This window comes from Grampus griseus (assembly GCF_964374135.1).
Source record: "Grampus griseus genome assembly, chromosome: 10".
Lineage (NCBI taxonomy): Eukaryota > Metazoa > Chordata > Mammalia > Artiodactyla > Delphinidae > Grampus > Grampus griseus.
Window position 1 is genome coordinate 17,952,817 of NC_139004.1, and position 26,118 is coordinate 17,978,934.

General features: G+C 37.9%; 1 long non-coding RNA gene across 1 annotated transcript in view; it reads left to right on the forward strand.

The window, feature by feature from the left end:
* The first annotated feature begins 2,595 nt into the window (after positions 1-2,595).
* LOC309828707 overlaps positions 2,596-26,118 on the forward strand; it is a 66,815-nt gene continuing 43,292 nt past the window's right edge. The window contains exons 1-2 of the long non-coding RNA XR_014297346.1: positions 2,596-2,612; positions 2,809-2,901. This is a non-coding gene — a long non-coding RNA (uncharacterized lncRNA). The remainder of the gene's footprint in view (positions 2,613-2,808; positions 2,902-26,118) is intronic.

Below are 26,118 nucleotides of genomic sequence, written 5' to 3' on the forward strand. Positions count from 1 at the left end.
TATTATTCAACATAGTTTTGGAAGTCCTAGCCACAGCAATCAGAGAAGAAAAAGATATAAAAGGAATACAAATTGGAAAAGAAGAAGTAAAACTGTCACTGTTTTAAATGACATGATATATGATACATAGATAATCCTAAAGTGCCACCAGAAAACTACTAGAGCTAATCAATGAATTTTGTAACGTTTCAGGATACAAAATTAATGCACTGAAATTTCTTGCATTCCTATACAGTAACAACGAAAGATCAGAAGGAGAAATTAGGGAAACAATCCCACTTACCATGGCAACAAAAAGAATAAAATACCTAGGAATAAACCTACCTAAGGAGGTAAAAGACCTGTACTCAGAAAACTGTAAGACACTGATGAAAGAAATCAAAGATGACACAAACAGATGGAGAGGTATACCATGTTCTTGGATTGGAAGAATCAATATTGTGAAAATGACTATACTACCCAAAGCAATCTACAGATTCAATGCAATCCCTAGCAAATTACCAATGGCATTTTTTACAGAACTAGAACAAAAATCTTAAAATTTGTATGGAGACACAAAAGATCCTGAATAGCCAAAGCTATGTGAGGGAAAAAAACAGAGCTGGGGGAATCAGACTCCCTGACTTTGGACTATACTACAAAACTACAGTAATCAAAATAGTATGGTACTGGCACAAAAACAAAAATATAGATCAATGAACAGGATAGAAAGCCCAGAGATAAATCCACGCATATATGGTTACCTTATCTTTGATAAAGGAGGCAAGAATATGCAATGGAGAAAAGACAGTCTCTTCAATAAGTCGTCCTGGGAAAACTGGACAGGTACATGTAATAGAATGAAATTAGAACATGCCTTAACACTGTACACAAAGATAAACTTAAAATGGATTAAAGACCTTAATGTAAGACCAGACACTATAATACTCTTAGAGGAAAACATAGGCAGAACACTCCATGACACACATCACAGCAAGATCCTTTTTGACCCACCTCCTAGAGAAATGGAAATAAAAACAAAAATAAACAAATGGGACCTAATGAAACTTAAAAGCTTTTGCACAGCAAAGGAAACCAGAAACAAGATGAAAAGACAACCCTCAGAATTGGAGAAAATATTTGCGAATGAAGCAACTGACAAAGGATTAATCTCCAAGATATACAAGTAGCTCAAGCAGCTCAATATCAAAAAAACAAACAACCCAATCCAAAAATGGGCAGAAGACCTAAATAGACATTTCTCCAGAGAAGACATACAGATGGCCAAGAAGCACATGAAAAGCTGCTCAACATCACTAATCATTAGAGAGATGCAAATCAAAACTACAGTGAGGTATCACCTCACACCGATCAGAATAGCCATCATCAGAAAATCTATAAACAACAAATGCTGGAGCGAGTGTGGAGAACAGAGAACTCTCTTGCACTGTTGGTGGGAATGTAAATTGATACAGCCACTGTGGAGAACAGTACAGAGGTTCCTTAAAAAAACTAAAAATAGAATTACCATATGACCCAGCAATCCCACTACTGGGCTTATACCCAGAGCAAACCATAATTCAAAAAGACACATGCACCCCAATGTTCATTGCAGCAGTATTTACAATAGCCAGGTCATAGAAGCAACCTAAATGCCCATCAACAGACAAATGGATAAAGAAGATGTGGTACATATATATGATGGAACATTACTCAGCCATAAAAGGAATGAAATTGGGTCATTTGCAGAGACGTGGGCGGACCTAGAGACTTTCATACAGAGTGAAGTAAGTCAGAAAGCGAAAAACAAATATATTAATGCATATATATGAAATGAAGAAAAATGGTACAGATTAACCAGTTTGCAAGGCAGAAATAGAGTCACAGATGTAGAGAACAAACCTATAGACACCAAGGGGGGAAACTGGAGGAGTGGCGGTGGTGGGATGAATTGGGAGATTGGGATTGACATATATACACTAATATGTATAAAATAGATAACTAATAAGAACCTGCTGTATTAAAAAAAAAATTCAAAAAGAAGAGTGGGAAGAACACACATACACACACACACAAACTAGAGCTCAGAATGTGGGTGAGACAGTGACCAGGTTTTTGGTTGGAGTTGCTGCTCAAATTGTGGGGAATGATATTTCTAGGCTGTTATTTTGGGTATATGTGAGTGGCTATTCTGAGATTTATGGGTAGGCCCAACAGGATATGGCTGGGTGTGACGAAGATGTGGCTTCCCAGGAAAAGGAACCAAACGAGGAAAGAGCATGACAGAAATGCATGACCTTCATTTAGCCAAAGGTTCCTGCATCCTTGTAGATTTGAAGTCTTAAATCTGTGAAGTTGTGTGTATACTGCCAAGGGAAAGGAAATGTGATTTTCATCACTCTCTCTTGTTTGGCTCTCGTTTTTATTAAATACAATGGGGAAATATGGTACATTCCACTGAATATATATCTCTCCATGGCAGCATGTCCACAAGGGTGGCTGCAGGCTGCACAGGACAGAATCTGGGAACAGAAGAGGGAGAACCATTTGGAATAAAATGCAGTGTTGGAAGGAGAATCATCATGGTGCACATCTTACCATCTCTGACAGGACCCACAGTTTAGAAGAAAGAGGTGAAGTCTTTGGAATATTTCAGAATCAGTGATTGAAAATGAGAACGAACCACCTGATGAATGATAAATAAATAATATATTGCCCTTCTCCCCAGCTCCACAAAGCAGTTCCGATTTTTACTCCAGTCTGTATTAGAGTGATTCTAGAGGTCCATCTGGAAATACTTCCTCACTCTTATTTGTTCACTTTCAACAGATATTGTTGAATATGTCGACGTGAGAAAGTTTCACATTCCTTGAGTGTGAATTCTGAGGCGAGAAGATAGAAGTTAAAGTGAAAAGACAAGCAGTGATCAGGTAACGGAAAGCTTGCCTTTTTTTCCTAAAGACTTGGTATTTATCCTATAGGACCTAAAAAATAGTATACACAAAGGGGGATCATTGAAGGGCTTTAAAGAGAGAAAATAATTGCATTTAAGTACTATAAATAGTCAATGTTCACTTTTCTTTTGCTTTATGTGATTAGTTTAAGGCCATGGTTTGCAAATTTATCTGAACCTTAAAATCATCTGGGGATCTTTGGAAAATTCCATAGCCCAGACCACATCCCAAACAAATTAAATCACAATCTCTAGGAGTATATGTTGGGAAACATAGAAATAAACAGAAAAAAAAAGTAAGTATTATTTACAGCAGATTAAATTGACTTGAGATGGGTTGGGCCAATTCATTTATTTATTTTACATTTTTTTTTCATGACTTTTTACTTCCTAATTTTTAAGTGATGGAAAATGGCATGATGAAACAGTGCCAGAACATCTCACCAAAACAGAAACATTCAGTTGTGTTACTGCATAGGCACTTTGTATCTTGCTAGAAGAAGTTGGAGCTTGGGGTGAGGCAGGAAAGGTGATTTTCCAGAGACTATATCTTTGGGTCCATAAATTTCCCTTCATTTCTCCCATATGTCCCCATAGTAGTATTTTCAGTATAACATGATGTATTTGTACAATATTTGTGCTTAGAGAGTGCATAGTATTTATTTTTACCATGATGTAGTTATATGAGCAGGCATGGCCACATAGGTCAGTCATAGGTACACTGTGTCCCTGTTACCTGCAATTCAGGTAGGGATCACTTAACACACAAAAGGGCTTTTACATTATGGCCTGCATCACGCCTTTCTCTTCTACTTTGTGTGAAAAGCAGAACTTTTTCCCTTGGCCTTACTTGGATGATTAGGAGGAAGTTTCTTTTTTTTCTCTTTTTAGTTGCAAAATGCTATTTAGTTAAAACACATACTCACACACGCACACCCCAAATGCAAACTATGAACTCTTCTTGGTCTAGCTAGTGACCTTAAACTAGAAAGCACACCTAAGATGTAATATAAAGGGAGTGATTCTGCGCCCCACCTCCAAATTTGGTAAATGTAATGTGTTGCTCGGGAATCTGAACTTTAAACAAGTGTTCTGATACGATTGGTTTGCTGTCACTTTTAGAAACACTGATTTTGGTAACTGAGAAGCAAAGATAAATAAGGTGGGGAAAAAAAACTGCCTTGAAAGTGTTTTGGGCTGAAACAATTTTTTGTGGCTTCCATATTTGTCATAAACATTGTTCTGAATTGGAATGATTTTTCTCCTTCCATAAGGCCTAAGAAAAATGTCTAAGCAGGGCCCTCTTCCATCTTTGAAGTAGGCTCTTCTCTTTTTTCTAGCTTTTTATGGCATGTTTGCTTTTCCTCACCATCCATACTGTACTTGGAGTTTTGGATTCTCATTCCTTAGGCTTTGTCCCCATCCTTAATCCAATTTTTATTTTATTTTATTTTATTTTATTTTATTTTATTTTATTTTATTTTATTTTATTTTATAGTTTATTACTTTCATGCTCAGCCATTAGGGGCTCCACCTGGGCAGCCCAGCCAATGCGTCTCTAGGGCCAGGTAAGCCTCCCTGGCTTCTTTTTCTATTCGGGAGTAATTTTGCTGCTTAGGTAGGAGGTTGCCGCGGAATGAATGCTGAACTAGAAACTCTGTGATCTAGTCTTGCTTTACCATTTAGCAACAGAATGATCTTGAACAAGTTCCCTTTCTAAAGTCTATCTTCCTCTTCAGAAATTTGGAGAAGCTACTACCTGTTCTGCCTACTTGATGAAATTATCATGAAAAGAAGTGAAACCTCTGTATGCCAAAATAATTTGTAAATCTCAGAAGTCAAAATGGCTAAGGCTGTGGTCCTCAAAATTTAACTTGCATCAGACTCACCTGGAGAGCTTATTAAAACAGACCTTGGTGAAATCCACCCCCAGGATTTGTGATACAGTAGGCCAGGAGTTTGCCTTTCCAGATGGTTCCGGGAGATATTGATGCTGATGTTGCTGGCCCCAGGATCACACTTTGGGAAGACAAGTCTAAGGCATTATTATAAAATGGTTTAATCTCTCAGTTTACATATGTTCTTTGTGGTTCCCAGTGGATCTAAAATCCCGAGATGCCATTAGTGAAGTTAAAGTGAGCTAAGAGTAATTTGAAAATTGACCAGTAGGTCTTCATAAAGTAAACACCTACTAAATGGGAGCTAGAAGCAGAGAAAAACAAAATGAAACAAAACAGATGTCACAGGCGGAAGATCCACACATCTCTAAGAAATTTTATTTTATTTTATAATTTTTTTTATTGGAGTAAAATTGCTTTACAATGTTGTATTAGTTTCTGGTGTACAATGAAGTGAATCAGCTACATGTATACCTGTATCCCCTCTCTCTTGGACCTCCCTCCCACCTCCCCATCCCACCCGTCTCAGATAGTGAGTTAATTTATTTTTCTGGGTATGGAAGTGGCCAGTATTATCCTTGAACTGAAGCCGTACATGCCCAATCAGGGCTACTGGGTGTGGGCCTCCCCCGGGTCTTCCTGCTGCCTGTTTAATGGTTTAATGGTCCAGGCCTGGGTTACTGTAATGAGAGGAATGGAACACTGTCAGCTTCAAAGTGAATGTGCTGTACCGTAAATAGTAGTGCAGAGCACACAAGACAATTTTAGCCGGAAAATTAAAATATGCCACGACATAGCTATAAAATTCTTTGCTGTCAAGCCAATATCATTCTGGCTCATGGCTATTGGACCTCGCAGAAGGAGGTTAATTAACGAAACAAACCTGTTGTAAAATGGTCTAAAGAAAATCTGATGGATTAGGACAAACTTAGAGGTGCCACATGAGATTACATCTACCTAAACAGAGAAGGAGCTGGCTGGCTGTCAGTGAAACTCAGAATGCCTGTAGGTTTCTATGTGAATCTGGCTTCTATAGCATGTCTGTGCGTGCAGTATGTGTCTTTGACCAAGCATCAGAACAATCGGGGCAGGGCTTTGAAGGAATGATGGGTCAGCCTAATTGGTCTTTCCCAAGCAGTTGTATATAGTGTTCAATTCAAAAGGAAAGATGGGTCAGCTTAAAGCCATTCGCATGACTCGGATTAGCTGTTCAGGTCCTACAAAGGCCCAAACTAAGGAATCCTTGCTCACTGTTCCTTCAGAGTGCAGGATGGATCTAGCCGACAGTGTGGCTCTTGATTGCCCTCTGCAGGGATAAATCCGGAGCCTTGTTTGGGGAAAAGACTTAAGAGAATTGCAAGCCTTAGAAAGATATATACGCTGTGGCAGTAAATTTCAAGGCATGCCTGGCTCTTTCAGGGCCCATCCAGTGTGGGTGATTTAACAAGCAGGCAATATTTTCAGGAACCAAGGTTAGTGCATCAGATATACAAGGCATTGGCTGACTTGGGAAAACAGAGTAATTTAGGTCTGGGACCGACAGAAGAATGATGAGGATTGTTTTTCCCCTTCTCCTTTCATCAGAAGGCTACAGCTTTGTGGAGGTGATCTTAGGATAAAATAAAAACACAGCACCGTGCACACACACACACGTATGTCTCGTTTTTATATATTTAGTACTGATGTTAGTGAAACTAATGAAAAGCAGATTGGTCACAGCAACGTAGAAAATCAATTCTCAAGCTCTTTCTTATTCAGGTTTTTTGATAGTATTTTGCTCTCATCTGATATGTGAGTGTCGCAACATGAGTTTCAAATGGGTTGTTCTTTAGAGTGGAAATGGAGACACTTGCCCTAGGTCAAACACAATAATAAAAAGTGACCTCTTTCTTAAAATGGGTGCTTGGTCTTCAGTTTCAAGGCTGAGAGGAAAGAACTTTTATAATTCTCTTCCATGAGGCTTTTTCTGGGTAAGGGACATCATCAGCTGAAAAATGACATATGTGCATTACACATGCATATATAAACTAATATTGATCAAACTTTGGGATATTTTATGGCTTCGTGGTGACCTAATGCTTTGTCATTTTTCCTCACATGTTAGCAGAACTTGAAACTAGTAAACCTGGCCACGTAAATACATGTTCAAAGATAGATCAGAGACTATAGTCTCTTCATTATAGCCAAAGAATACACATTCCCACCAGAAACATTTGCATCAAGGTGTATTTAGGAAGTATACGGACAGAAGACATTTAGGGAAAAGCGTAGAAATAATTTCTAAACAGAAATCTGCATTTTTGCTATTTCTCTTTGTTTAAGGGAGATGAAAGTGTGTTCAGCCATTTTGGGTAAAAATGAAATAAGAAATATCTGTGGGGCAAAGGTGGCACATGCATGAGGAAGGATAGTAAGATGTTACAGGAGTGAAAATAAAAGAGATGAGAACAGACAAGCAACCACTTGAAGCCTCAGCTTCCTTGTATATCGTTATAAATTTGGGTGATATTAACATTTTCAAAGTGGATTGCACTAGAATGCAACTTCTATTGGATGCTAAGTATAATACGGATTCCCCAAAGGTTCCATCATGAAATAGATTTGAGAAAGATCTGGTCTGGTTGGGTGAATTGAATTTCCAAGAGGTGGACATAATATACAAAGTTTTCAATCTTTTTGACCATGCAAACCTTTTTCTCCACTGTACTATAAAAATGCTGACTTTCATTATTGTTAGTGTCTTTTCCAGTTCCAAAATTATATGAATAGTTGAGAAGATAGTCCATAAAAAGGGACAATACAAAATGGAAAATAGAATTAATTTGAGTGACAATGACCTTGTTTGCATCTCCACAACATTATAGCAAATTTTTTTTGCCCTTAATTTTCTACACTTTGCCTTACTAGGATAGAGAAACTTAAGGTAGAAAAAAGAAGTCACTAGTAAGAAAAAGACCAGATTTACATGGCAATGAAGGAGGTCTTTGTTTCAGATTGATATTCTCTGGGATCTCCATCAACAGCATGTTACTGGTTTTAAAGGCAGCACAGTATCTGGCCGTAAAACTGAAGCTCTTCCCCATCTTCATTTTCCACCCTGGTAACTCGTGCAGTAGGCCAGTGCCAGGCAGGCTCCCGGCACTGCATCCATGTTGGGCCTTCATAATTAAGAGAGAAAATGTGGAATGTTCAAAGGAGAACCACAAAGATTATTAAGGAGTTAGAAAACAAGCCCAGTTTGGAAAGGTTAAATGAGATGGGATTTTTTTTTTTCTTTTAGTAGAGATGCAGTTAATAGTGATTTCTATTAAGTGCAGTGTTATTAAACAGATAAAGGTGGCCAGCTATTCTACACTGTCAGTGAGGATGGAACAAGAGAAAATATGCTTTTGCTCTAGCCATGAGGGTTTATTTCAGATGTGGGGAATGGTTTTCCTATTGGATTGTTTTGCACCATGGTTGCAGTGACTTACCATTTGATTAGGTCAAAATGTAGTTTCCAACAGGTACTTTACCAATGAATAACTAATCATGTTAATCTTTATTAAATTTTTATTGTGGGCCATGTACCATCCTGGGTGCTTTATATACATTATATCATTTAATTTTCATATGAACTTTTGGAGAAATGTATTTTTATCCTTATTTTATAGATGTAAAAAATAAGCCTTATAGATATTAACTAGCATCCATATTTAGGGAAGTCAGTTTTCAAAGCTAGATCTGTCTGACTTCAAAAGCCATGACCCTGAGCTCCTTAATGTATAACTTCGCCACTGCTGTGGTCTGCTTGGGTAGGTCAGTTAATATTTGAGTTTCTTTCTCAACAGTAATATATGGTACAGATTTACTGTAATAAGTAGATCAAAGGAAAGTTAAACAAATAGCTGATTTTGCCTTTTTTCTTGGTGCAAGGAGACAAAGTGTGATCTTATTGGAGAAGAACTACTGCAGTGGTTCTGTATGGCTCTGGGGTTTGCAGACTGGATTTCCTGGGATTTTTACCACTGCCCCTCACCTTGCCTTGACTTTTATTGATTCTGCCACTGAAGACAAAAGATGGAAGGTGGGAATGCCTATCGGAAGCGTGGGTCCTGATAGAGAGGGTCTGTAACTAAAGGGCCCTTGGGTGCTTTATGAAAGGATATAAGAAGTTGCTCAGAAAGATAATATATGAAGTCCCTGAAAGTTAATGTCACCTCCTTGTACAAAGTCTAAGTAGGTAACTAAATTCAAATTGCTATGAGAATATGTATGGGTTTGTACGGCTGTATCTGACTTTATTTGAGAATCTGATTCAAGGTAGTAAATCTGTAATAAAGAGAGAGAAAGAGAAAAGAGGTGCAATGTTAGAAATGCTATCTAAATCTTCACTATTTCGCCTTAACTTATCTTAGGAAAGTGCTAACCCTTTAAGGTATATGTATACATAATGTGGATGACAACATTAATGAAGTTTGGGAACCCATGCAGACTTGGAATAATTCTTCACGTTTACCACTACTTTCATAGTTTTCTGACCACCCTCCTGGGAAAAATCCAGCAGATCTGACAGGGGGAGTCCTAGGGACCCGGGCTTGGCATAAGTTGGGCCACCTTGTACAGCGTGCAGATATGGACCCCAAATTCTAGATCATGCTGCCTTCCTCATCCTGAGGCAATGCCTTGAGTCTGTGGTTGTGGTGCATGGAACCACGGCAGCATCCTGCCAGAAATCCAAGTCAGAGAATCAGGGCAGATAAGGCAGAGCATCTTACCAAGTCAGATCCCGAGCGTGAGGCCAAGCAGACAGGGCTGAAGAATGTTATGTGGCGATATCTGAATGAAACTGGGGAAAAAAAAAAAAGTCTACAGGAATGGTCCAACAGCATATATATCAAATGAATTCTTGCCAGACTCATTTCTTCACTCACATAAGAGAGCTCTACCCAAGTCTTCAATGACATTGAATCATCTTGCGTCTGATTTTCATTGGCTTATAGGCGATTTTCCTAATAGCCTCTTTATCGTCCTCCTGTCCCACTTGGAAGAAAAATATACTGAAAAGTTGGAACTACTTTCCTAATGTTTAGCTATTACCCTGCTTATTCGGCAACCACTCTGACAGAACCCCCAAACTGCTCTGGATCAGTATTGCAAGTGCGCAGAACTGCACACCAGGATCATTACTCGGCTTGAGGTTGCTCAGCAAAATTACTAATTGTCCCTGAGAAACTGCTCTTTAATTGTCCTCAGTTGCTACTGAAAAATTGCACAATTCTGAGAGTCTCCACCCTCCCCTGGCTACCCTCTCCCTCTGCACATAACTGTCCTTCATCTCATTTTATGAAACATATAAAACAGGCCCTCATGCCTGAAGTCCTTCAGCTCTAAAGGTGTATCTGCAAAGATCTTACCTCTTTAATCTCCAAAGAAGAGTGACCCTCATCCTCTCTAAAATGGATCTTTCCCCCTGGGCGCTGAGTCCCACAACTGCCCTCCTCCCCAGAGATCCTGCTCCAGGAACTAACACCATCCTGTCCTACTTCTTCAACCCCTCCCCTCATCCTCCATCTCTCTTTTCTCTTGGAATATAAACATGGGGAAGTATCACCCATATTTTTAAAAAGACCTCCTTTTCACGGTACTACTCTTTATATCTCTTTTTGTTTCAGCCAAGCCTTCAAAAATGTTTGTATCGTGTCCACTATCTTCTCTCTCATTCTCTTCACTTCAGCTCAACATATTCTGTGTTATTTTCTCATCAATCCACTGAAACTGTGCTCTCTGAGATTATCAGCATCTTCCTAGATGCCCAATCCAATGGTGGTTTTCAAACCTGATCTGACACGATCTCTCTCTGGTGATTGGCACTCCTTCCTTTTTGAAACACGGTTTTCCCCGATTCCATTTTTTCTCATTCGTTTCCAACATCTCTGGCGGTTCCTTATCAGTCACTAATTTCCAGTCCTTTTTCTGTGCTTTACTCTTAGATTTTAAAGTATCTCAGGATTTTGTCTTTGGTTTCCTTCCTTCTCCCTTCTTTCTTAGAGTGTGCTCAGTCATCTTTTCCAGGCCCTTGACCTCAGTAACCACAGGGCAGCTGATGGCTCCCAAAATTCACTTCTACTGTCATTCTGTCTTCTAAGCTCCAGATACATTTATCTCATTGCCTATAGACTCACCATTTAGGTATTTTTACCCACATTTCAAAATCTAGAAGCCATATTTTAAAGTTTACAGTGCTTCTTATATGGGAACAACAAAGTAAAAAGAAGTGGGAATACAAGAATGTGATAATTCCAAGACCAAAATTAGAAGTTTGAATAAAGAATATAAATTTGAATATGTGGTGGTTTGATTTGTGCCATAAATGAATAAATTATACTCCTAAATGAAAGAAGAAAAAGTGACTATAAATGGATTGAGTGATGGTTTGTACAACACTTTCTGTCCGATTAAAACAAAATGTCAACATGCGGCCAAAAGGTGATTGGTACTCATGTTGCGTGAGCATTGGGAGAGTTAAAGGTTGTACTTATTCCTCACTTCTTGTATTTCCACAGAAAAGAGAGAATGTACACTACATTCTCAGGAGAGAACAGTATTGGATAAACAACTATTTTCTGTCCCTTAACAAATACTCAGGTCTAGAAGAATTTCTAATATGATTGGTGAATTTTGGAGAAAGAACCGAGCATGGTGGTCTGCTGAAGCCTGTCTATGTCTCTGTCTCTATCTCCTTTTTCTCCCTTCCTCTTATATCTGCCTGCCTGCAGCAAGGGCAGTGTCTTATCTGGTCTGCTTACCTGGAGTAAAGGGAAAAAATTCTACTTAGAGAGTTCATTAGGAAACGCATTGATGCTGTCCAATCCAGGCTGTATTCTTTTTTTCTTAAATTTTTTTTTTTTGCGGTATGCGGGCCTCTCACTGTTGTGGCCTCTCCCATTGCGGAGCACAGGCTCCGGACGCACACGGACGCACAGGCTCAGCGGCCATGGCTCATGGGCCCAGCCGCTCCGTGGCATGTGGGATCTTCCCAGACCGGGGCACGAACCCGTGTCCTCTGCATCGGCAGGCGGACCCTCAACCACTGCGCCACCAGGGAAGCCCCCGGGTTGTATTCTTAATTAAACTGACATTATGAACTCCATCTGTTTGATTTCCATATGTCTATTTTTTAAAGTTTGGAGAGAGAAGAAAGGAGTATTATTTATTCACTTCAAAATGCCAACACATTAGTAATGATCAAATGTGATCAGATATTCTTAAACGTGTGACTTTAGAAGTTTCTCAAGAATAAGAACAGGCTGTATAAAAAATAAATAAAATAAAATTCAAAAATTCAAACAAAAGATACCTTTCTCTTTATACCTCTTGTTGAATCACAAGCATTGATTCCTTTTTTTATGTTCCAATAAATTTTTTAAAATATCTTTATTGGAGTATAATTGCTTTACAATGTTGTGTTAGTTTCTGCTGTACAACAAAGTGAATCAGCTATATGTATACATATATCCCTGGATCCCCTCCCTCTTGAGCCTCCCTCCCACCCTCCCTCTCCCACCCCTCTAGGTCATCCAAAAGCATCGAGCTGATCTCCCTGAAGCATCGATTCTTTAACTCTATAAAAGTGATCATCTTTTAAATTCATTTATATGCACTAGGTAAAATTTTTATTATATTCCACACATTTATTATATCTTTTACTAAACCTATATAATCATAATAGGTATCACATGATAATTAAATGAAGAGACTCAAAGTATCTAGCATTGTCCCAGGAAGGAGTAATACTAGCTATCATTAAAATATTTTGAAAATGAGTATCTTTGATATAACATAAAGATGAATTCATAGGGAAAAGACATCTCATGTTCATGGATTAGAAGATTCTCCAAGCAATCTACAGATTCGGTGCAATCTCTATCAACATCCCAACAATCTTTCCTGCAGAAATGGGAAAGCTGATCCTAAAATTCATATAAAATTATGGACCCTGAAGAGCCTAAACAATCTTGAGAAAAGTTGGAACACTCATACCTCCTGATTTTAAAACTTACTATTTACAAAGCTCTAGCAATCAAAAAATTGTGGTACTGTCATAAGGATAGATCTATAGATCAATGGAATAGCATTGAGAATCCAGAAATAAGCTTATACATCCATGGCCAGTTGATTTTTAATAAGGCTTCTGACACCACTCAGTGGGGAAGGAATAGTCTCTTCAAAAAATGGTGCTTGGACAACTGGATATCTATATGCAAAAGAATAAAGTTGAACCTTACCTTAAATTAACTCAAAATTGATCTAAGACCTAAGTATAAAAGCTAAAACTATAAAACTTATAGAGGGATGGTTTTCTTAAATATGATATCAAAAGCACAAGCAAAAAAAAGAAAAAATAGATAAACTGAACTTCTTCAAACTTAAAATTTTTGTATATCAATGAACATTATTAAGAGGGTGAAAAGGCAACCAACAGACTGGAAGAAAATATTTGCAAATTATATATCTGATAAGTGTCCAGTATCCAGACTATGTAAAGAACTCTGACAACTCAACAACAAAAAGACAAACAACCCAAGGGAAAAAAAATGGGCAAAGGACTTAGACATTTCTCTTCTAAAGAAGATATACGATTGGCCACCAGGCACATGAAAAGATGCTCAGCATCATTAGTCATTAGAGAATGCAAATCAAAACCACATGAAATTCCACTTTACACGTGGGATGACTAGAACAAAAAAAAAAGGAAAGAAAAACAACAAGTGTAGGTGAGGTTGTGAAGAAATTGGAATGCTCAGTTATTGCTAGTAGGAATGTGAAATTGTGCAGCTGCTGTGAAAAACAGTTTGACTTTTCCTCAAAACAGTTAAACATAGAATTACCATATGATCCAACAATTCCACTCCTAGGTATATACCCCAAAGTGTTAGATACTTGTGCTCAAACAAGAAGTTATACACAAATATTAATAGGAGCACTATTCACAAAAGCTAAAATGTGGAAACAACCCAAATGCCCATCAGAATGAATGGCTACATGAATGGTGGTATATCCATACAATGGACTATTATTCAGCCATAAAAAGGAGTGAGGTTTTGAAATATCTATAAAGTGGATGAACTTTGAAGATATCATGCTAACTGGAAGAAGCCAGACACAAGAGGCTACATACTGTATGATTCAATTCACATTAAATATCTGGAATGAACAAGTTGACAGAAGCAGAAAGCAGATTAGTCGTTGCCAGGGGCTGCAAGTGGGGAGGATGGGGATTTAATGGATATGGAGTTTTCTTCTGGGATAATGAAGATATTCTGGGACTAGATAGTGGTGGTGGTTTCACAATATTCAATGCCATTGAATTTACCCTTTTAAATGGGTAAAATGCTAGTTTTTATATGTGTATTTTACCAACCACAATAAAAAATTACTGTGTATAAACAGGATTTGATGATTCACATAATCAGATAGAGTGATAACTTTTTTTAACTGGTAAAGGAAATATAATGAAAAGATTCTCAACCATACTTAGGTAACACTGAACTCTTCACAGTATTGTTTCTTGTTCATGATATAAGATACTAATTTTTTTTACAAACAGCTCTAGAAATAGGGGAGGGTCCAGGGGTAGAGAAAATAAAATGTGTTGAAGGTTTATGTCTTCCAATCACAGAAAAAGACACTACAGTATTTGAAAGAATATGAATTGTCAGACTGTCTTTGAAGTGCTCATGTACATTTAGCTGTTGTTTCAATATTTATACTCTACCATTGAAATGAAAACTTTAGTGATTTCCTAGGGCAAGGATTATGGATGTATGATTTGGAATAAGGAGAAGAAAGGAGCTATCCAGCAAGATATATACTATATATATCCAGCAAGATATATACTATTTTAAAATATAGATTTATAAACAAAAATCTTTTTTAAAATACATGAAAGACATCTTCTATGAAATGAACATTTTATTTTCTTGTCAAGGAAGGCTAAAATGTTTCATTCCTTGTAAAACACATTGAGAAAACATTGGTTTCTGACTAACTGTTGATTAATTCCTGCATAACATGCTGTCTCTTTTTAGGGGGAATAACCTTTTTCTAAAGAATAAATTGAGTTCATATTAATTAGACTACATCAGTATGGCTTAACCTCTCATCCAGTTCTGCTCTTTTAAATTTCAATAACTGCAGTTTCCCAATGGCTAAGTCCATCTTTTAAACATGATATGTCATATTCAACTGCTGTCGTGAATGAAGGTTTTAGGAACATTCTGCTCTTGCAGAGATGTCTTTAATATTCCCATTTCTACCTCGTGGGCATAAAGGCTTGTGTTTTCACATAGAAGTAAGCTATGTTCCCCTGCTTAGGTAACATTTATAAAAGAGGTGGAAGATAGAGGCTGTGTGTCAGATTTGCTTGATATAAATGTCTGCATTTTAATTGTAGATATCAGATGAACCTAGTAATGAAAGCAACATTTAGCAACACATTATTGATATAGATTAGAGAATGAAATACACTCAGATGGTATATGTTATATGTATGTTACATACAGTATCTTTGTTTCATGAGGTAGAAAAAAAGATCTGGCCCCTCTGTACTTTGGGGCAAATGGGAGGATTGTTCTAGTAATGACCATATGCCTTGGTTTAGCCAATGAAATTTGAAAGAACATAACATCTAGATGAGAACCAGTGGACAATTCTTCATCAGCTCTTTCCACCACCATGGCCATCAGAAATGCTTCATCTGGTGGAAACCCCATCATCATGAGTTCTTACTTGAGAACAGTATAAAACCAACTTTTGACTGAATCAAAATGAACATGTTGCATATATGAGTTTTAAATCATTAAGACTCAGGAATTGTTTGTTACAGTAGCATAGCCTTCTTTTACTAAAATAATGTATTATAGACTTAAGAGGTATATATACAATGTGAAATGGAACTAAGTAATATGAATGCATTTAGAAATGTATATAAAGTGTTATAATACAAAATACAGTAGTATATGTGTATTCATATATTGTTGTTTCAATGGTAATTTTCTTCTCTCCAAGAAATTGGTGTAACCCTGTACTAGAATAGGGATGTGTTTGCTCTGGGTCCTGTCTGTGTGCTCCTCTTTTGACATCAAGTTCAGGATAATTCATGGCTCTATTTCTGTGTACTAGGCTGTTTCATACTAATCAACATTAGACATTAGACATATTACTTCTTGGCATAAAAGCTGACATGTATTACAGAGTGTTCTCATTCTTTAAGTCTGAAATTTTGGGATTTTAAATCTATAAATTGTATCTTCAATATTTTATTGAAATTACTGGGGCTGTTTTCTGTTTCTGATTATTGATTTTTCAGAAATTGAAAAATCCTGGAAATATGGCTCTGCTGGTGTTTCTAAAAGTCAGTGGAAGAATGCTTCTCGTGGTCTTTTTGCTGTCTCCTTAGGGTTTTGCTGTTTTCTTGGGATTTTTGTTGCAGGTTTCATTGTCATAGAACCCTGCAGTTTTCCTTCTCTGAAACATCACAGTGGTGATTATATATTTATATGTGCAATCACTTTTTTTAATATGTCTTTCAAAAATTGGGCTGTCAGTTCTAGGAATATCTGTTTTTTTTTTTTTTTTTGGCTGTCCCACGCGGCTTATGGGAACTTAGTTCCCCAACCAGGGATCGAACCCATGGCCTCGGCAGTGAAAGTGCCAAGTCCTAACCACTGGACCGCCAGGGAGTTCCCTAGGAGGATCTGTTTTGTTTACTCCTTTGTCCCCAGAGGCCAGCACCAGGCTTGTCACATAGTAGGTTTTTAATAAATATTTATTAATAAATGACTGAAAGAATTTTCCAAAGTTGATTTTTTTTCTCAGCTTTGTGTTTTTTTTTTTCTCCTCCCAGGGCCACTTTTGTTTACATGAGACTTAAGTGAAAACCTTTGGAAAAATGAATTTTGCGTGATTAGTGTAGAGGTCTATTGTCCCTCCCTCCATCCCACCTGATTTCATCTGGTACATGATAGCAACATAACTGAAGCATGCATGTGGTTCTGAATACGAAGCACCTAAAACCACATAAATCACTTCATTTTTTAACTTTTTATGCTTGTGATTTATGGTGGTGTTGGTGAGCCTGGGTGTCAGGAGGGAGTGTTGCATTTGTAATTAGAAAGCAAAACAGATGTTGAAGCCTTCGTTTGAAATGATGTTTCCATTATAATAGTCCTCATTGCTCACTGATCATTTTCTAGTTCACCTATTGAAATTCTCACTGAAAAGATCTGGGTCTCAAGATAATGCTCACCAGATGAGGGCTTCACTGCAGTGGAGCATCGAAAAATTTTTGATTCATTACACTTACAAAACGGGACCCCCAAAGATCCAATGTGTAAAGGAGTAGAAACAAATTAACACATTCTCTTTTTCTTCTCCGAGTCAAAGTATTGGATGTATAATCATGTTTACACACTGACTTTTGGACTCTGAGTTATTACAGAATTTACCTAGCTTATTATCTTGATCAACATCCACTTTTTCCAGCTGATCAAAGGATAGAAGAAAGAAACCTGCGTCCTCAATCAACCTAACCCTGTTCAAAGGTAAACATTGCTAGGGTAATCAAGTGTATCTCAGCACACTGAGTTATGGGATGAAAAGGACCGTTCGTGCTCTCCCTATGGTACTCCCCAATCAGAGCATGGGTCACACAAGGCTGCTCTGATGGAGGCTGAGATGCCTTGGCATACTTCTGCTTTGCTAACACTGACACCTGGGCAGTAGAAAGGATGTGATACTGTTGATTTTAGTTCGGTTAGGATTTATAGGAGAATGGTGTCATTGAATAGGAGTGGATGTGAAAATAGGGGTGAATATCTTAAATAGCTTTAGGCCTATTCATCTCTCTCTCTGGTTCCTTCATGCAGCTCCCACCCCCAGGTTGAATATAAGGCAGTATAGACATGTCTGGCTAAGGTTGCAAAGAACTTGAGTGATCAGAAATATGGCTAAATGAGGAGACTTGAGAACAAATGCGTGCCTGTCTGACCACCTAGAATACGCCACGAGGGCAGGTGCTCGTCTTTCTGTTTGTCACTATATCTGCAGTGCCTAACACAGTAAATGGTAGGTGGTAGAGCCTTAGTAATTGATTATTATTAGACCATCTAACATGCCAGCTATGTTACTCAAAAATAAATGGTCTGTTGCTAGTTGTGAACATTGAGTCAAGTAGACCCAGATTTTAAGCTCCATAAAGCACTAAAAATATCTAGAACCAGATCTCAGATGCAAGTCTGCAGACAAGCTTCTCTCGCCTTGAGGTAGAAACACTTCTTTGTCTGGTTTCACCAATGGAAATAATTGTCCACATCTGAACCTGAACAAGCCAGGCTGCTCCTTCTTCAGATAGAATGCTGCTCTTAGGAGGGAATAAACATCAGCCAGTGAGCAAATGGAGCTACATATGAGACAGGAAATTCAGGTAATGGATTACAGAGCTGCATTGAACAAATCTGCTTTGATGTGACATAGGCACAGAAGATGGCAGTAAGATGTTGGCCATACCCATTTGATAAAGCACATGGAAAGACAAATTTAACCTTCTAGTGTAAGAGCTTGTATAAAGTGTATGTGTGCACACATCACTTTTTGATCAGTTAATGGTATCCCCGCTAACATACCTTTTCATTCCCAAATGGCTGTTAGTCAAGTTTTTCACCTTTTGCTTTACATTCTTTCACAATGCCCCTGGACTTCATGGAGTCACTCTGTTCTACTTCAAAGAGAGTTGTCTGTTTATTATCTCAATTGTGTACAGAAGAAGAAAAAGAAAAACCTTTTAAATAGAGCATTGCAAATTTGCCCAGAATATATATCATTGTGTAGAAGAATGATTGTGTGCAAGAGCAGACCTGCAAAATCCCATTCATTTGTAGAGAGAGGTTCTCACTTAGAGAAATGTCTCAAGCTCTGTATCTTGCCATAGGGATGAGCGTTATTCTTCCTCTGATAAAGAGACATTGTCAGGTGACACATCAATTTTCAATTAATTAGTACTCCAATTTTTTAGACAATGAGGGCTTCATTTTATTTCAATAAATAAATCCCTAGGTGACTCAATAAATCATAGGTGACTCAATGCTATAAAATATTTTAGTGTAAACTACATGAAGCCTGCCTCAAACTTGATAAAAATCAAGGCTGCTTCAAATTAGGGTACCGATCTCTTTCTTCCCAGGCATTGTCACTGTCACTTTATTTATATTTAGATGCTCTGACTGTAACTTGGGAATAGCTAACAGGAGTAAAGGATCCAGCATCAGAGTACTGGCTGTCGACTGAGGATGGTAAAGACTGAGGTCCTGGTTTCCAAAACCCTATTTTTGAGTTGATAGAATTCAGATCGAAAGAGAGGCAGGGAGACTTGTCATTGTGGTTCTGAGGGACCACCTCTGCTTACATATACCACTTAGGAAGAAAAAGCAAAATTGAGTTATTATTCACGGAGTTTTTTTGCTTCTCTTATTCCTATACTCTTATCTGAATTTTTGAATAGTCATGGTGATCAGATCCGGACAGGCAGTGTCATTTTTGCATGAGACAATCTGGTGTCTCTCTTGTTTGTTTCGCCTGGTAGGTCAGTGGCTTTCCATCAGCACCCGCACTGCTGTGCAGAGTACAGCACATGGCAGCTGGACATCTGCAGGTGATGGTTTCCAGGTGTTAACCTATAGCAAATCACTGAAAGTCAATGCAGATGTCAGAGCTCTAGACATTCAGCTGCAAAAGCCTTTGCAGGCAAGGTCATGGTTTTGGTACTTGTAGGAGAAGCCAAAGAGAAACTCTGAAAGCACTGCCCCCATTGTCCCAGAGGGAGAGCTGACAAAAGTTTGCTGCTCCATTGCAGAAAAACATTGCACATATATAAAATGTCCACTGCTCCCTGAGACAAGAAAAGAGTTTAAAGTGTGCGTTTGAAGGAAAACAAAAACTACCTCTTGAATGTTGTCTGTACGTGGCAGGTAAATGAGTCTTTTCTAAGTGAAGGCCCCTTTGTCTCTTGGCAACCCAGCATTTATTCCTTCATGCTCAGTGATGAGAAATTTCCCCTTTCCAAAATTCAAGCCATTTGCACTATTAGCAACATAATCAATCCTAGCCAATAAATCAGCCCACCCACTATTCTTGACAACACAAATTCTGTAGTATGTTAAAACACTGTAATAAATGACAACCTGGTATGATCTATGAGACCTCTTAGCGTTATCCACTTCATCCAGCTGGGGAGATTATGGCTTCCAAAATCTTCATAATTTTGAGAACTTATGTGTGCTGAACAGACTTGGAAAAAGGTGTCAATTTTCTGGGATTTTAAAACCATTCACCCAGGGAAGACACACTCAGCTTTTCTTGAAAGAAGACATTGGGATCAAACTGTGTTTTCTGCGGCCAAGCAGTCAGAGTTAATAAAAATCAACAGTCTGGAAGCTAGTTAATAATGCAAAATGGCTTCTTATAGTAGAAAGTAAAACTTTTTCCTTTTTGACTTGGCTTATTTTGTATATAGTTCTATTTCTTGAAGTCATGTTTTACAAATGAAATAGGTTGTCTTTTGCTGTGAGAATATATATATATAGTGGCTTGCAAATATTAAGTCATTAATATCCTCAGTCTCCTTAGGGCAGACACATTGGGAGCATTCTATTTCAAAAATCCAGAATCAATGTACTAAGCCTGCATCCACGACTTCCCACAATTAAAAAAAAAATACCTTTGTGCAGATTTGCACTGAATGACTCATTATGAGTCTTCTTGATTATTTCTTCACCAGGTAACTTTTCTTGAGGATCTACCAGCTTCTGCAATAAAAATAATGTATGGTGTTTCCCAACACCAGAAATGATATCCTATGTACACTTATGAAAACCTCCCCGGGGAACTTGTGGATTAACTCTTATCAGTAATAGAGGAGCTATGAAATATTTAAAGGGAGATATAAATAGGTACCTGGAAGCCATCACTAGGCACATAATATAATAGATGGCTTGAAGCTTTGTTTTAGTCCAGCTTTGGCATTTCCTCTGCCAAAGTGACAGAGTGTCAATTATGTTGTACAGGTATGCTGCATCAAGAAAACATTATTCAAGAGAGGGATAAAGCCCAACTGGTATGCAAGATGTTGAAATAACAAAACTAGGGAGAAAAATTTAAAACTATAAAATATAGTACAAGTGGTAGAGCTGAGAGGAAGCTCTGTTCTTATGCAAGACTAGTAAATATTTACATACTGAAGTCAATGTAATTCATATGTCATATTATTTTTGTCTAAGGATATACAGACACTTAGGTCATCCACACATAAAGCCATTTTGACAGTTCAGAGCACTAAGATTCAATGCATCATTCTAGAGATCTTTCTCTTGAGTGACAAACTGTCTAATTTTTAAAATATCTTCAAAGGATGTTTCTCAGAATAGCCCTGCCTGATTCTCACCATCGTGCTTCATCACTTGTCAATCAATAGATCATTCAGTCAGTCAGTCAACCAATCAATCAATCAGAACTAAATAGTCTCATAAACAACTCCAGGGCTTTTGTATTTCGTCAAACAGTGAAATTTCAAAAAAAAAAATACAAATTGAGAATTGACATAAGTTGCCAACATTTTGTTTTCCAAACAGGAATTTAAATAACAGAAACTACTAGTATTGTGTGCTTTTACCAGTGCTCAATAAAAGAAATTACGTTTTAACACCAAAAAAGAAATAGAGGTATATTTCAGATTAAACTATAGTCCTTTCCAAGAATGAAGAGTTGGGACCTTACACTGATACATATGTTTACCCATGCCCACACACAGTTACACACAAACATACATACATACGTATTTTATAGATTCTAATCCACCAATCATTCCATATTATCAAAATTTTATGGATTCTAAACCACCGATCATTTTTTATATTATCAAAATTCGTTTGATTGGTGGTGAGCGGGATGGTCTGGACATAATTCCAACCTGGAATATACCTCCATACAGATGGTACTGTAAGAGATTTCCCAGTCATAATTCAATCCTAAAACATCAGCTAAAAGAGAATCTTGGGTTTTGACATGTGCGCCAATTAAGCTATTGTGTCTCAGCTCCAAACCTGCTCTTCTACCCATGGTGAAGTCTATGCTGGGAGTCTGCAAACTGAGTTTCTGCTTTGCCAGATCAGCCAATAAAGAGCACAGAAAGGGTTGATGGGAATGCAAGGCTACAGAAGCAAAAACAAAAAACCTGTGAGTTCCTATTTGTTTCCCCATGAACTTCCCATGGGCTTGCTGACCACTTGCCCTGAGCATCACCCCAGCAATGCGTCTTCATCTGGGAAGTGGCAGTTCTGTCCAGTTGAACCTAGCCTGCTGTTTTTCTGGTATTTGCAGAACCAACTTGATCACACCCCTAGCAGCCGGCTGGAGCCCCTTCTCAGGTGACTCAGTCTCAGGCCCATGAGGCCCCTCTTCTAAGCTTCCAAATTGTAACAACCCAATCTTGTCTTTTTGTTTTCTCAGTCCTAATGGAGGCTGCTTCCTGCAGTTGCCACCTCCATGATTAGGACAGGAGTTGGCAAACTACAGCTTGTGGGCTGAATCTGCCTGCTGCCTGTTTTTGTAAATAAAGATTTATTGGGACACACCCAGGCTCAGCCCTTACATCTGAAGCTCCTGCTTTCTTGCTTCAACCATAGTCTCAAATAATCACGACAACCTACTGAGTCCGAACTATCTTCTATCTGGCCCTTTATATAAGTAGAAAACATTTGCTGATTTCTAGAGTTCTCTTTTAACCTTTTCAGTTACCTAGTTAACAACTTCATATCTAATTAACTTTTTTTTTTTTTGGTGTTAACTTCTGGTTGTTCAAATAACTGGGAGAGGTTTCTGTTTTCAAACTGGTACAACATGAAACATTTGCAAATTTGCAAGAATTTGGCAAGTAAGAGGATTGTAAAAGAGACCCGGGCGGGGGGCGGGGGGGGGAAAGAAAATAAACATAGGTTAAAAGGACCTCCCTAAAATTTATGTATACGTATAGCTGATTCCCTTTGTTATACAGCAGAAACTAACACACCTTTGTAAAGCAGTTATACTCCAATAAAGATTTTTTTTTTAAAAAAAAAAGGACCTCCCGGAAGAAGCCAGCAAATCACCAGATTCCGGAATTAGCACATTCCTAATGCTAAAGAAAACAAAATGAAAGTTTTGCACCAAGGAGAAATGAGAAATGGTCAAGAGAAACTTTTTAATTGCAGATACACAAAATCAGATAAACCTGTGGCAAGAATATTTGTGAACAAAACAAATCAGATAAACCTGTGGCAAGAATATTTGTGAACAAAACAAGTACCATTGCCATGGAGACATACCAACAACAGATCAAAAGAACAACTGAAAACTATAGGTCTACTGAGCATGTTTCTTCACTCTAGTAATGTTAGTAGGTCTTATGAAAGTTGGAAATATGGTCCCAGATGACATCTCCATGCAAGTCTACATTCCTTTTCTTTATATGACACTGTTTTTTTTTGGTTATATATTTGAAAAGCTATATGAGAATAAGAAAAGAAATATTGGTATCTACCCATTATTTTTATTCCATCTTTTGAGAGGAACCCATTAAGGTATAACTAGTGGGAATAGAGTTTCAACATGATATTCCATTAGGCAACTTATTTTGGGCTTCTTATTAAGAAGAAGTGTTGCTTAATGCACTGTTCTAATGACTAAATCAGGATTTTCCTACCTGGTACACAAGGAAAGCTTTGTTGGCTTTCAAAAGTAAATGTCAGTCACTACAGAGAGATACCAGTTTGTCTACCATCTCTGGAGATTTTGTTAGCAATACTTCTTTTTATTAGAAGTCACTTTTATAAGACATTAAAACCTTATTAATGTTCTTGGTCACTAATTATTAGATGGGCCAGCTAGCCCATCAAGATTTTCCACCAGAATTTGTAGTTGTGTCTTATATTTTCTAAGAGGATGTTGTTTTATAGATTTACACACACATAGGGATACATATATGTACACACACACTTCTCAATGGAAAACAATTATTCCTCTTTGATGTTTCTTAATACATGTTTAATGTAAATTGGTAGCTGCTTTGTATTTGAAGCCTGCCATAGTCTTTAATTATGACAAAATATATATGTATGATAGAAATTTGCATTGAAAGAAATATAATTGGAGGAAGCTTCCAACATGCCTTTGGTATTTAGACAATTGAAAAATGATCTGATTTAATGATAGTAAAATCCCAGAGAAAGTATTTTGTATAGTATCCTTTCTGTATCAAGGCTGCCTCGGTATCAGGGGTTGAGCAACTATGGATGGCCCATTGCCTGCCTTATAAATAAAATTTTATTGGAACACCGCCAGGCCCATTTGTTACATAGTGTCTATGGCTGCTTTCACACTATGATAGCGGATTTGAATAGTTGTGACAGAGACTATAAGGCTTTCAAAGGCTAACATGTTTACTCTCTTGCCTTTTGCAGAAAAAGTTTGCTAACCCTGAGCTATATAAATCCAGTATTTCTGATTGTATTATTTGACCTCAAACTGTATCCTGCCTTCTTTCATTAATCTTCAAAGAGCCAAAGGTGGGAGATGTAAATTTATGTCTTCCCCAGTTTCAACGTTTCTAAAATGAATGCATTCCATTTCATTCCATTTCTGATATTCTGCTGCTGCTGCCTGTCTTGACGTCAAAGCAGACTCATTCCCTTCTTCTCCCTCATCATCCATGCTCCTTGATGAGCAAGTCTTTCCCCATCCACTCCCCGTGCATCTTCCTCTTCTCTCTCTTCAAATGGGCATAACTTCCATTCCTTCTCTAAACTGTTGTAATAATCTCGAATACACTCTACCTCCCTCCATGCTTTGTGTTCTTCAATCCATCCCCCTCATAAATAGAGCAATCTCACCGGAATGCAAATTGAACATGTCACTTTCTTTATGCAATCCCTTGATTGTTTCTCGTCATCTCTTAAGAGTAGTTCTTAACTGAGTTATCATGGCATGTTGATATGAGGAGAGCTGTTCTATGTTTGTTTATTCTAGATAGCTAGATAGCTAGGTCTCCCTGGAATTAACTGAATTTTGAGATTTTTTTTTTTGATGAATAAGAAAGAATTCTAGATTATCTCTTTATCTTCACTCCCTGGGATTTAGACACGTTTTGATGAAGAAGGAGCAAATGGGATGAAGTTGCAATTAGCTCCCCTGGAGTTATGCATCAATAGGGCTCTGCCTGTGCAAGGATGGGGCACATGGGAATTCTTATGAGAACCAGTGGTCTATAGGATAAGGCCCAGAATCTTAGCCTGTCATGATCAGATCCAGGGCAGCTTTCTCCATGGAATCTCCCATCAATTCATCATGTGATTCTTCTGCCTGGGATGATGATCTATCCCTGGTTCCTTGGCTATCCTTTAGTCTTCATCACTTCTGCGCACTTGGAATGCTGCTTCCTAGGCCTGCAAAACCCTTCCTCATCTTGATGCTTTAGGCACACCTATGTGCTTTCCAAGACTTGGTTTAAATAATTCCTATTCAAAGGCAGCCTTTTCTGATTTCTCCAGCCAGAGTTATACACATCCTTCCCTTCTCTTCTCAAATACCATGTTTATACTTTGGTCACAGTGACTGCCAGACATTCCCCCTACAAGCTGTGTGCACAATATTCAATTATTATATTGTCTTCCCTCTAGAGGGCCTCAACTGTTTTTTTCCTGTCTTCTTTACACCTGCAGTGCCTGGGACCCTGCAATATAGTGGGGTGCCAAAGACTTACTTGTTAAATGAATGGATCTCTTTACACTATTTTTAAAAATCAGAGAAAACATGAATGACTACTACTGTAACTTTGCTCTAGCCTCTCCTCAATAGGACTAAAACAGGTGAGAAAGTTGACTCACACCCAAGACTTATGACTTATGAGTTGAACGCTACATATTTTAAAGCATTGATGGGTGAAGAGCCTCCACTCAAATAAATGAATTCTCAAAAGATGTGACTTCAAATTTCAGTAAGAGAAGTTTTTTGGAGTAACATCAATCGTAGCATCATTTGCATTGAACTGCATCTTCCACCAACCAGGAAGGCCTCTATTCTATATGGATAGAGTGGCAAATTGAGGAAGAATTTTGGAGAATCCCATAAGGTTACATTGCCATATTTACACAAATTCTGAAGTACAGCTGATGCCAGATATAGCAGAAGGGTTTCTCAAGAAAAGTTCGGGATCTTGTCTTA